The sequence below is a fragment of the Herpailurus yagouaroundi genome, unplaced genomic scaffold (assembly GCF_014898765.1).
Source record: "Herpailurus yagouaroundi ecotype Mexico unplaced genomic scaffold, PumYag 139, whole genome shotgun sequence".
In the NCBI taxonomy this organism is placed as follows: domain Eukaryota; kingdom Metazoa; phylum Chordata; class Mammalia; order Carnivora; family Felidae; genus Herpailurus; species Herpailurus yagouaroundi.
In genome coordinates, this window is record NW_024412394.1 from 58,266,469 (window position 1) to 58,278,262 (window position 11,794).

At 44.5% G+C, this 11,794-nt stretch overlaps 1 protein-coding gene across 1 annotated transcript in view; it reads right to left on the reverse strand.

Annotated features, from left to right (window-relative positions):
- FAXC (failed axon connections homolog, metaxin like GST domain containing) overlaps positions 1 to 518 on the reverse strand; it is a 73,639-nt gene extending 73,121 nt beyond the window's left edge. The window contains exon 1 of the mRNA XM_040474231.1: positions 443 to 518. The gene's annotated coding sequence lies outside the window, so the exon portion shown is untranslated. The remainder of the gene's footprint in view (positions 1 to 442) is intronic.
- Between the last annotated feature and the right edge of the window lie 11,276 nt (positions 519 to 11,794).

An 11,794-nucleotide genomic window follows, 5' to 3' on the forward strand; every position in this document is an offset into this window, starting at 1 on the left:
GGCCGGCGGGGCCCCGGGGCCCTGGGCGGCAGCGGCGGCCGCCGGCTCCCCCCGCAGCGGCCTCTCCGCGCCGCTCTTTGTGTCGGCGCCTGGAGAAGGCCGCGTGATGTCATTGCTCCCCGGGGCAGGGAAACAGAGGCGGGATAAAGTCACCTACCCCGCGCCCTGCCCCCGCCCCGCATCTCCGCGGTCCGGCGGCCTCCGCCCCGGCCGGAGCTGCAGGGCTGGGCGCGCCCGGCGGGCTCCGCGCCTCCAGGCGGCACGGCCGGGAACGGCTCGGCGCGCGAGGGCTAGGGCTGCGGAGGTGCCTGGAAATGCGGCTCCGCCGGGAGGAAGCTGCAGTCAGGGCCCGGATCTCGGTCCCCCCCAAGCCCCGGCCCGCCCTCCGCCGTCGCTCCAGCCCCTCCCGCAGGCCGGAGAGCGGGGAGCGCGCGGGACTCACCTGAGGCCGCGCCGAGTGGCAGGCAGGAGACGCCACCCGGCGGGGGCTGGGAACGAACGCCCGGATTAAGGTCGGGAATGAAGATTGTTCTGGCCATCAGGAAGGCGCTGTGTATTTGCATAATTTATAAAAACACTCTTATTACAGGGCACAGTTACCTAGGCCTTGGCCATGTGCTCACGGAGAGGAGAGCTTGTCTGGTTTGACAAGTAACAGCAACAATGCACCCTAGAGAGATTTCCCCTCTGGCAGACCCAGCTCAAGTCTTTCCCCCTTTGAAGTCATGGGGAGAGCCCGCAGAGGTGGGGTGTTTTGGTTTGTTTTCCTTTTCTTTTCGGTGCAGAAAATCTCGCAAACTCTGTGTGTGTGTGTGTGTGTGTGTGTGTGTGTGTGTGTGTGTGTGTGTTCAATTTTCTTCCATTAACTTCATGGTTAATTTCATTCTTAAAAGTTCATAAGTCTAGGGGCACCTGGGTGGCTCAGTCAATGCAGCATGGGACTCTTGGGCTCAGGTCAAGATCTCACAGTTTGCGGGTTTGAGCCCTGCATCAGGCTCTGAGTTGACAGCGTGGAGCCTGCTTGGGATTCTCTCTCTCCCTGTCTCTGTGCGCTTCCTCTCTCTCTCTCTCTTTTTCAAAATAAATAAAAAGATCATAAGTCCAAACGATAGGGTCATGTTTCATGGTTTTATGATATACACATGAATTTTAGCAAGAGCATGGATAGCTTAAAATTGTTTGGAGGAACTGAAAAAGAAATTCAAGTCGGGGATTTATCTATCACTCCCAAGGTGAAAGGATGGATGTGGGAACCCTCCAAGCTTTTTCCTGAGAGGGCGGACACTGGAGTGAAGGAAAGCTCCCCCTTCCCTTCTACTTCCGCTGCCACATCAGCCCTTTAGAAGAGCAGGGAATGCTGTCATATTCCTAAAACATGGACTTTTTGCCAGCCTGAAGGTACTAACCAGGATTGGGGAGGGGTCCCATACAGCAGTGTGTAGGTACCCCTGACCTCTCCGGAAGAAGGAGTGTGTGTACTCAGAAGTGGAACTCCTTTGAGCAGGTTGTGGGAGTGAAACCCAAGGGCCTGCTGGAGTGACACAGGTGGTCACCAGATTCCTCCAGGGAGAAGGACCAGAAGGCTTCGGGGCCTCGTTCATAAGAAGCAGAGTGGGCAGGTTGGGGATCAGAGCAGAAATGCTCTGTGCCCAGATGAGACAAGGAGCTGACACCAGCTATTCTTCATTCTTCTTCTGTGACCTTCCACAGAGCACTCAGCCTTTGCTCCCATTAAATGTGGAGCCAATATTTAAAAAGTAACCGTTTGTTTTTCGGTACTGAGCTCTATGACTGAGTGTCTAGGTTCAGTCACGGGGATGAGCATAAATTACCTTCAGTGAAGCCTTCATGGAAGGCAAAAGAGAGAATCAATACTGGCAAAATCTGTGTCTGGGAAACAAGTTAGAAACCAGACGAAGTTGAATGGTCTGATCCCAAGAGCCACTTACTGCATTTTACTGTCACAGCTCTTCTGGTAGGCCAACCTACCCCACTCACTCTTGGGGGCCTGTGGACATTCCTGGACTTGTCAGATCCTCTTTGAACATTATGTGGCCTTTGGTTCAAGTGTGGTTTACATTTTCAGAGACACCATGAGGTGAACTATTTTTAGATGCATGTGTAAATAAATTCTGTGAGAAAAACTAGAATATAATCTTAATCTGATGCAGATTAAAAGTTAGCTTTTAGACCTGTGACAGAGAAGAAAGATTATTAAAACTCAGCTTGTATAAAAGTGAAAGGAGGCAGGGGCGCCTGGGTGGCACAAAGTGGTGGGCTCTTGATCTTGGCTCAGGTCGTGATATCACAGTTCTTGAGTTCGAGCCCTGAATCAGGCTCTCCCACGATGGCGACTCAGAGCTTGCCTTGGATTCTATCTCTCCTTCTCTCTGCCCCTGCCCCACATGTGTGTGTCTGTTTGTGTGTGGGGGGGTGTGCAAGCACACACGCATACACACGCACATGCTCTCTCTTTCTGTCTCAAAATAAATAAACTTTAAAAAAAATTTTAAGGGCGCCTGGGTGGCTCCGTCGGTTAAGCGTCCGACTTCGGCTCAGGTCATGATCTCAAGGCTTGTGGGTTTAAGCCCAGCATCGGGCTCTGTGCTGACAACTCGGAGCCTGGAGCCTGCTTCGGATTCTGTGTCTCCACTCTCTCTGCCCCTCCCCCATTCATGCTCTGTCCCTCTTTGTCTCTCAAAAATGAATAAACGTTAAAAAATTTTTTTTAATGTTTATTTATATTTGAGAGATAGAGCATAAGCAGGGGAAGAGGCAGAGACAGAGGGAGACACAATCCGAAGCAGGCTCCAGGCTCCGAGCTGTCAGCACGGAGCCCGACTCGGGGCTCGACGCGGGGCTCGAACTTGTGAACTGTGAGATATGACCTGAGCCGAAGTTGGACACTAAAACGACTGAGCCAGCCAGGCGCCCCTAAAAAAAATTGTTTTTTAATTCTCTAAGGTGAAAGGAGGCAGGAATCTCTGAGGAGTCAATAGATACAAGAGGTGGACAAAAGTTTGGTATGAGAACGTGAGAACAAGGCTCTGAGGAAAAGGAAAGCATCTATAGCTGTGAAGGCACAGCAGCCATGCAAGCCTTAGCCAAACTTTGTGCAAGATCAGACTGAGTCCTACATGGAAAAGCTGCTCCACAAAGGGGTGCAATCCAGCCACAAAGAGAAGGAAGGGAGGCAGGGACTCAGCCCCAGAGCAGTGGTGGTGGTGTAACTAACAGCCAGAGGGGAACTGAACAGAACTGGGTTAACAGAAGAGCTGAGGAGATGGACTCTTCAAAGAATGGCCGCTCAGAACCCCCTGTGTAGAGCCAGATCCCAGGCTGAATCCCCAGGGGCTGTGTAGGAACCGTGCCCTACAGGGTGAAGGTATAGAGAACTAAATATGTCTGCCTTCCAGCTCCCCTCCTAGGACTCCTTCAGCTACAGAAATGGTATGAAGACCGTGGGAGCCAGATGGACATCTTCACTCCACCCCTTCCGCAACCGCCATCAATTCTGACTGCCTTGGTGTCATGACCATGGATATAAGCTCCACACTAGAGGGATCTTACTATTTTTCTTTCTCAAGGACTTTGTTTCACTAACTCTAATTGAGGTTTTACAAGACAGGAAAAGGGAAGGGACTAATATTTATTGAACACCCGTCTGTCGATATTTTTTTCAGTAACTTTTCAAAACAACCTGTATTAGATGAGTATTGCCATCTCCATTTACAAATGAGAAAAGTGAGGCAAAGAGACATAAATTAACAAGTTCAATTCCCACAGCTAGGTAATGATTCACAGCCAAGATTCAAACCCAGTGTCTCACACCAGGAGCTCTTTGAGCTTCCTACCACTTGGGGTATTTCTCAAGTGCCAGGGCTGGTGCCCTGTCCATGGCAATCCTTCTTTACACCATTCTGTTCTGAACTATGTCTAAATCCGATGGTTCTAAAGCCTCAATGCCTACCAGTTATACTGTCACCTTTTGAGAAAGGTGGATTCAGACAGTTCCTTCTGCCAATATTGCTATGCCTATGTTATGCTTCGCCATGACAATATGACAAGGGACAAGTAAATCAGTGCTTCCCGAACTTGTATATGTATCAGCTGGAGCTCTGCCATTATGATCAAATAAGAAACAATTGATTGGTTCTTCTCCAACATTAGTGTGCAAACATTAGCTTGCATATGAAATACATGGCATCTTTTTAACATACAAATTATTTTTTTAATGTTTATTTTATTTATTTTGAGAGAGAGAGAGAGAGAGGAAGCAGGGGAGGGGCAGATAAAGAGAGAGACTCCCAAGCAGGCTCCACACTTCATCAAAGAGTCCAACAGGGTCTCAATCTTATGAACCATGAAATCATGACCTGAGCTGAAATCAAGCGTCTGCCACTTAACCAACTAAGCCACCCAGGCGTCCCTTAACATACAAATTCTAACTCAGTAGTTCTGGTGTGAGGTCTGAAATTCTGTATTTTTAACAATCTTCCTGGTAAGACTAAACCATACTTTGATTAACAGTGGCCTAGACCAGGGGCGCCTGGGTGGCTCAGTGGGTTAAGCGTCAGACTTCAGCGTCAGACTTCAGCTCAGGTCATGATCTTGGGCTCTGTGAGTTCAAGTCCCATGTCCAGCTTGGTGCTGACAGCTCAGAGCCTGGGGCCTGCTTCGGATTCTGTGTCTCCCTCTCTCTCTCTCTGCCCCTCCCCCACTCATGCTTTGTCTCTCTCGCTCTCAAAAATGAATAAATGTTTAAAAAAAAACAACAGTGGTCTAGACCACTGGCTTATGAGGAGGATCCAAGAGTCTGCCCAAAAGGGACCACCCCAACCCATGTTCTTTTTTTTTTTTTCAATTGGCAAGTGTTTATTTTTGGTTTTAATATTAGTTTAATAGGACTTCCAAAGCAGTTTAATAGGACTTCCAAAGCAAAAATATTGAATTTTATATCATTCCTTTGGATTTCATATCTTTTACGTTTTCTTTTTTTTTTTTTTTTCTGTGATTGGCTTTATTTCACTTTGCATAATGTCCTCAAGGTTCATCCATGTTGTAGCATGTGACAGGGTTTCTTTCTTTTTTTTTTTTAATATGTAATTTATTGTCAAATTGGTTAAAAACCAAGAACAAACTGAGGGTTGATGGAGAGTGGTGGGAGGGAGTGGAGGGTGGGTGATGGGTATTGAGGAGGGCACCTGTTGGGATGACGCGTGTTCTTAACCAACTCAATCAAGTCACAGTTCATGATGAGTTTGGACACCAGACATACATATAAAAGGGTGTATGCAGCAGAATCAGGCATGGAAAGAAAATGAATCAAGACTCAAGAAGAGCAATTAGAAGAGAAAGTACTACATATCCCTTGTGAGAGGTCCTAGCCTAAGTGCTATGAGGTGACAGAAGAAGTCACGGGGCAGGAGAGTTGGGGGTGGGGGGGGAGTGGTAGGGGAGAAAAGGGGGAGGAGACAGGATCCTAGGAGATTAGCGTTAGCAGAGCACCTTTTTCAGGTGCCAACACAAAGAGCACAAACAAATGAATACAATGTTTTTATAAATTTCATTGACACTTGAAAAAATTTTCATTTAAGTATGATACTTTATGTTTCAAAATATAGTTTAAAAGATTTAAGGCCTTGCTGCTGGGGTAATAAGTGGATGTGATGTTGGTACTATTGCTGGTCTTACATAATAAAGTTTAAGATGCCACTTTATTAAAATATCTCTAAAATATTAAAAATTAAAATGTTATTCAAAAAATAAACAATTGAATTGATAATGTTACCCTAGATTTTATTGTAAAGCTTCTGTTTTCTTGGCTTGACTTGTGGAGAAGAGATCTAATACCACCCTACCTAGATACTCTGAATCTTCACCGACATTAAAGCTGAAAGCCAGTATAACACCATAAGGTGACTTTGCCTGTCTACTTTCTGATTGGCTGGATGTGAGCATCTTCTAAATCTTTATGTAACTATTAGAAAACATTTTCTGCAAAATGGAGTTGATGCTGAGAAAAGATATGCAAATAATAACTAGGCTCAGATGAGTGATGGGCAATTGAGAAGGTGGGTCACAAGAAGGGTTTGGAGGGCCCCTGGGTGGCTCAGTTGGTTAAGCATCTGACTTTGGCTCAGGTCATGATCTCACAGTTCATTAGTTCAAGTCCCCCATCAGCTGAGCTCGAGCCCTGTTTCAGGCAAACACAAGCCCCACTTCAGATGAGCCCCACTTCTCTCTCTCTCTCCCTCTCTCTGCGTCTTGTGGGATTCTATCTCTCTCTCCCTCTCTCTCTCTGCCCTTTACTCACTTCCAGCACTTTCTCTCTCTCTCTCAAAAAAGATGAAAGAAAGAAGAAAGAAAGAAAGAAAGAAAGAAAGAAAGAAAGAAAGAAAGAAAGAAAGAAAAGAAAAAAGAAAAAAGAAACAAAGGAGGAAACAAGGAAAGAAAGAAGGAAAGAGTTTAATGATTTTGAGCTGGGGCAGTGCATTAGTTTGCTAGGTCTGTCATTACAAAGTACCATACCCTGGGTGGCTTAAACAACAGAAATTTATTTCCTCATAGTTCTAAAGGCTAGAAGTCCATGATCATGGTGTTGGTGGGGTTGATTTCTTCTGATGGCCATATTCTCCCTGTGTCTTTATATGGTCTTTCCTCTGTATGTCTGTGTCCTAATTTCCTCTTCTTATAAAAACACTAGGCATATTGGATTAGGTCTACCCTAACGACCTCACGTTACTTTAATTACCTCTTTGAAGATCTATCTCCAAATACAGCCGCATTTTGAGGTACTTCAACATATGGATTTTATGGGAACACAATTCAGCCCATAACAACCCATAGAATGCTCAAATGGAGATGTCTCCAACTGTGAGGTTTAGAAAAGAGATTTGGGCCCAAGATAGAAATGTCTGGGGGTCATTAAAGGCAAAAAGAGTAGATATGAGAATGTGAAGTTCAATGCTGTGTGAGAGGAGGGCCAAGGATAGAACCCTGAAAACAACACATCTAGTGATGGCCTAAGGAAGAGAGACCCATCCAGGACATTGAGAAGGAGAAAGGGCCAGGAAGGAAGCCAGATGGGTGTTGGGGCTGCAAAAACCAAGGTGTCTCAAGAAAGTATGAAGTGGGATCAATAGTGTTACATGTTCCCAAAAAATAGAGTAAAATAAATTTAGCCAGCAGCACAGACATTACTGACCTTGGTGGCCAAGCACATTCAAGTGTCAAGGGAATAGAAGCTAGGTTTGAAAAATGAAGGAATGATGGGGCGCCTGGGTGGCTCAGTCAGTTAAGCGTCCAACTTTGGTTCAGGTCATGATCTCACGGTTCATGGGTTTGAGCCCTGCACTGGGCTTGGTGCTGACAGCTCAGAGCCTGGAGCCTGCTTCAGATGCTGTGTCTCCCTCTCTCTCTGTGCCCCTCCCCCACTCACACTTGGTTCTCCCTCTGTCTCTCAAAAATGAATAAATGTTAAAAAAATTAAAAAGAAAAAAAAAAAAAAGAAAAATGAAGGGACGCAGGTAAGTGTAGATAACACCCGTCATGAATTTGGCCGTGAAAGTGGAAAGCAAAGGTGAGGGGGAAATAAATATTTCTCCATTCCTTAAGAGATTATGTAATTTATTTTTAATAAAAATACACAAACAGTGCAAAATTCAACAGCTACAAAGAAGAATGCAATGAAAGGTAGATCTCTCTGCCAGGACTCTCCCCTTGCCTCCAGATGTGCTCTCTTCTCCACCCTGCTCCTCGCCCCAGAGGCTGGACTTCATGAAGGACATCAATGATTTCCTTGCACTGTGGCTTTTGGTTGTATGCACAGAAACGCCCCTCATACGGTTTGCTCCATGACAGAGGTTGGAAGGCAGGAGGAGAGTAGGGAAGCTGTGAGTAAGCCATAGTGTCTTCTCCTGTAGTCACCATAGGGCCATGGCTCCTATCACGCAGGTCCCTCTACATTGCCACCTTCTGTGGGTTTCAGGAAACTCCACACACCTTCAGCAGGAGCCATGGTAATGACTTCTGCTGATGCCTTCCATGGGGTGCAGTTTTGTAAATAGTCCTTTTTTTGCCCCTCTTCAAAATACCCACTTTAAGTGTGCTTTCAGTTGTTTGCTAGGATTCTTTTCTTTTTTTTAATATTTATTTGAGAGAGAGAGAGAGTGTGTGTGAGGCAGAGCAAGGGCAGAGAGGGAGACAGAGGATCCCGAAGTGTGCTGGGGCTTGAACTGAGAGATGATGGAACTGAGAGATCATGAGCCGAAGTCAGACGCTTAATCAGCTGAGCCACTCAGGGGCCCCTCTTGCTGGGATTCTAAGACACACAGTCGCCCTCCTAACTTTGTTCTTGTTACCCAGTTCCCCTCCCCAGACACAAATATAGCCATCACCTTCTGTGTTTATTCCTAGAGATATTCCATGCATTACAAAAGCATTTTCTATACATACATGTACCTATATATATATGCATATATTGTTTTAAATTATTTTTACACAAATTTGTATCATTAACTGCCTCTCCTGCACATCACTTTCTTTCCTTTTTATCTTAAATATGGAACTTCTAAGCTTCCTGATTCTTTTTTTCTATAGTTGCACAGAATATAGTGGTTATACATGCACATACACACACACTTCTGCATACGTTTATATTTCTAGAAGTGGAATTTCTGGGTCAAAGGAGCCATGCATTGTAATTATGATATATATTGCCATATTGCCCTGCATAGAGGGCAATTTAAACTCTCAATAGTTTTGAAACTGTTTCCTCATATGTCCCCTTACCACACATTTTCTTAAATCCTTTGATCATTCCTAATTTGGTAGGTGAGAAAAGTGTCTCATTTGGTTTAAAAAAATTATTTTAATGTTTATTTATTTTTGAGAGAGACAGAGTGTGAGCAGGGGAGGGAGAGAGACAGAGGGAGACACAGGATCCAAAGCAGCTCCAGGCTCTGAGCTGTCAGCGCAGAGCCCAACGCAGGGCTTGAACTCACGAACCATGAGATCATGATCTGAGCTGAAGTCAGACGCCTAACCGAGCCACCCAGGTGCCCCTCATTTTGGCTTTAAATTTACGTTTCTCGTTATGTGTGAGGTTGGGTGCATTTCTTTAAAATACATTCGTACTGACTTTTCAGTGAACTCTTCATTTTTTACTGGGTTATAAGAACTTTTTAATTGATTTATATGAGCTTCTAATTGGAAAAAAAAAAACTCTGTGAATTGATTTGCAAATATTTTCCCAGCTTGTTATTTTTCCTTTTTTTTTTTTTTTCTTCTATGGCTTCTTGGTTTTCTATCATAGTTTTAGACAGGCTTCCTCCTCAGACTGGGATGTTTCAGTCCACAATTTCAGATACTATTAGGTGACTTCAAGTGCTGGGGGTGTCCATGAAGGTAGAAGCCTCTAGAGACAAGGTTCTGTTGCTGCTGAGGTAGGACACAAACCATCCACATAGACATTGAAGTTTCTCAGGAAAATGGGAGAACATGGGAAGGGGAAGGAAAAAAAAAAAAAAAAAGATGCTGTGATTGAAGGGAGTGACCAGAAGTGGGGAATGGCAGCAGAGTAGTGAGGACAGGACAGCTAGACTTGAGGCTTGGAGACACAAGAGCTTTGTGACACAGAGTAATGGCCATGAGTAAAGAGGACACAAACTCCCATCTCTCAACTCTGAGAATGGGAAACTTCCTCTCAAAATGGCTCCAGATGAAATCAAGTCCTCAGAGGTCAGTTAAAGTAGGAGGTAAAGAAAACTTCGATGAAGGCTTGAGAAGTAGGGTAATTGGTAAATCATGAAAGGTGGCTTAGAGGTTGCAGCAGGAAGTGTAGAAGAGGGGAGGTTAAGTCAGACAAGAAGAACTCAAGAAACAGTCTTGAGTACAGATTATAGAAAAGATTCGGTATGGGGTGTCTAAATCCTGGGCAGTGACTGTGGTTAGCAGGGACCCTTACTGGGCTACAAGAATGAATGTTAAAAATGTCTGTCCCCAGCAGGTCCCTGGAGCAGTAACACCTGGGCTAGAACGGGTCAGTTTGTCATCTCGGGAGCACAGAGAGATTTGCCTCTAGAAGGGTTAAGTTTCAGCCTCCTTTGGTTGGTTCTCAGGGAAAGTTCTGGATCCTAAACTGACAGGTCTGTGGGTGCTCAAGTAAATAAACAGTGGCCTGCAAGGGCAAAGGCCTGTCACTAGGAGGTGGGTCTGCGTGCCTCCTTGTGGTACGTGTGAGGGTGGGGTGGCTGAGGGCAGAGAGGTGAGCTGCTTGGGGGTCACACTGCATCAAAGCTCTTCCCTTAAGCTCTTTGATAATGTAGTTGAGTGTTTCTCATCCATTCATCCATCCACCTAGCCATCTACCTATTAATCTATTTATCTCTATTTAAAATCAGCAATCTTTTTTATGAGTCGGAATTCTTTAAATATTGCAGAAATCTGATTGTTCATTAATTCAGACTGGCCCTCCACCATGCCATCCAGACAAACTAAGTTTCTAAAAAACAGAATCCCAGAACATCTCTTTGATTCAATATCAAAGAATGACCAAAAATGGGGCACCTGGCTGGCTCAGTCAGTAGAGCACACGACTGTTGATCTAGGAGTTGTGAGTTCCAGACCCACATTGGGCATACAGCCTACTAAAAAAACAAACAAACAAAAAGAGGCAATTTAAATATCCCAGTTTTTGCCTTTCACAACTTTTGACAGTCTTCATGTTCACTTTTACAGGTACAGGCAAAAGATGGAGTGACCATATTTTTCTTTTCCTGACATACTCTGCCAAGTAAAGACTATGTTTCCCATTGCAGTATTTTACTACAGTAAATTTTAACCTTTTTGTGTGGCCATAAATTCTTTTGAGACTCTGATGAGGGCTATAGAAACATCCTCAGCAGAAAAATACATGCACACAAACACAAATGTTTGTCTGTTTTTTAAGTAGGCTCCATGCCCAACTGGGGTCAAACTCGTGACCCAAAGATCTAAACTTGTATGATCTACCAACTGAGACAACCAGGTGCCACCCCCCTGCCCTCGTCACACACACAATTTTGTGCCCTATTTCAGGTGGTTCCTGGAACCTCAGAAGCCTGTCTGTAGGCCTCAGACACCACAGAGACTGTCTTAGAGTTAGGAAAATAAATGGAGATCTCACATGATATCAGTGAGCTCTATGTCCATTAGGTTCTGTCAACAAGAAACGAAAACTCAAATCTAACAAAATGGAAACATCTGGTATCCATATTTACCTTGAAACTCTTCACCCGCACCCCCCCCCCACCCCCTCAGCTCTGTCACATCATCTTGAGAACATATTTTCTTTCTTTGGGTCCAACTGGTGCCTTTTAGCTCCTAAACAGTGGCTCATTTATAAGTGCTCATCCTTTTCTTGCTGGGACACAAAGGCTTTATTGATCTCACAATAAATTCTTTTGCTTGATTTTCATGCAAATCTTCAGTGTCAGGATTTTTTCTTTTTTTTCTTTTTTTTTTTTTATACAGAGAAGGCTTGCATGGCATTTCCATCTCATTAATTATAATCAACTAAGAATCTTTCTAATAAAGTCACATTGTTAATAAAAGCAATTACGTGTTGGTTGTACTTCCTTCCATTTGGTCTTATTTCCATCTTTATTTCTACATCCATATTTTCTTAGGATTCTTAGATTTTGGACTTATTTCTGTAAGCCTATAATGATACAAATATGTTTTATGGAATTGCAGGGACCGCACCAGTCCAAGTTTGAAAAGTATTTCCAGTAAGCATAACTTGCCCCTGTGC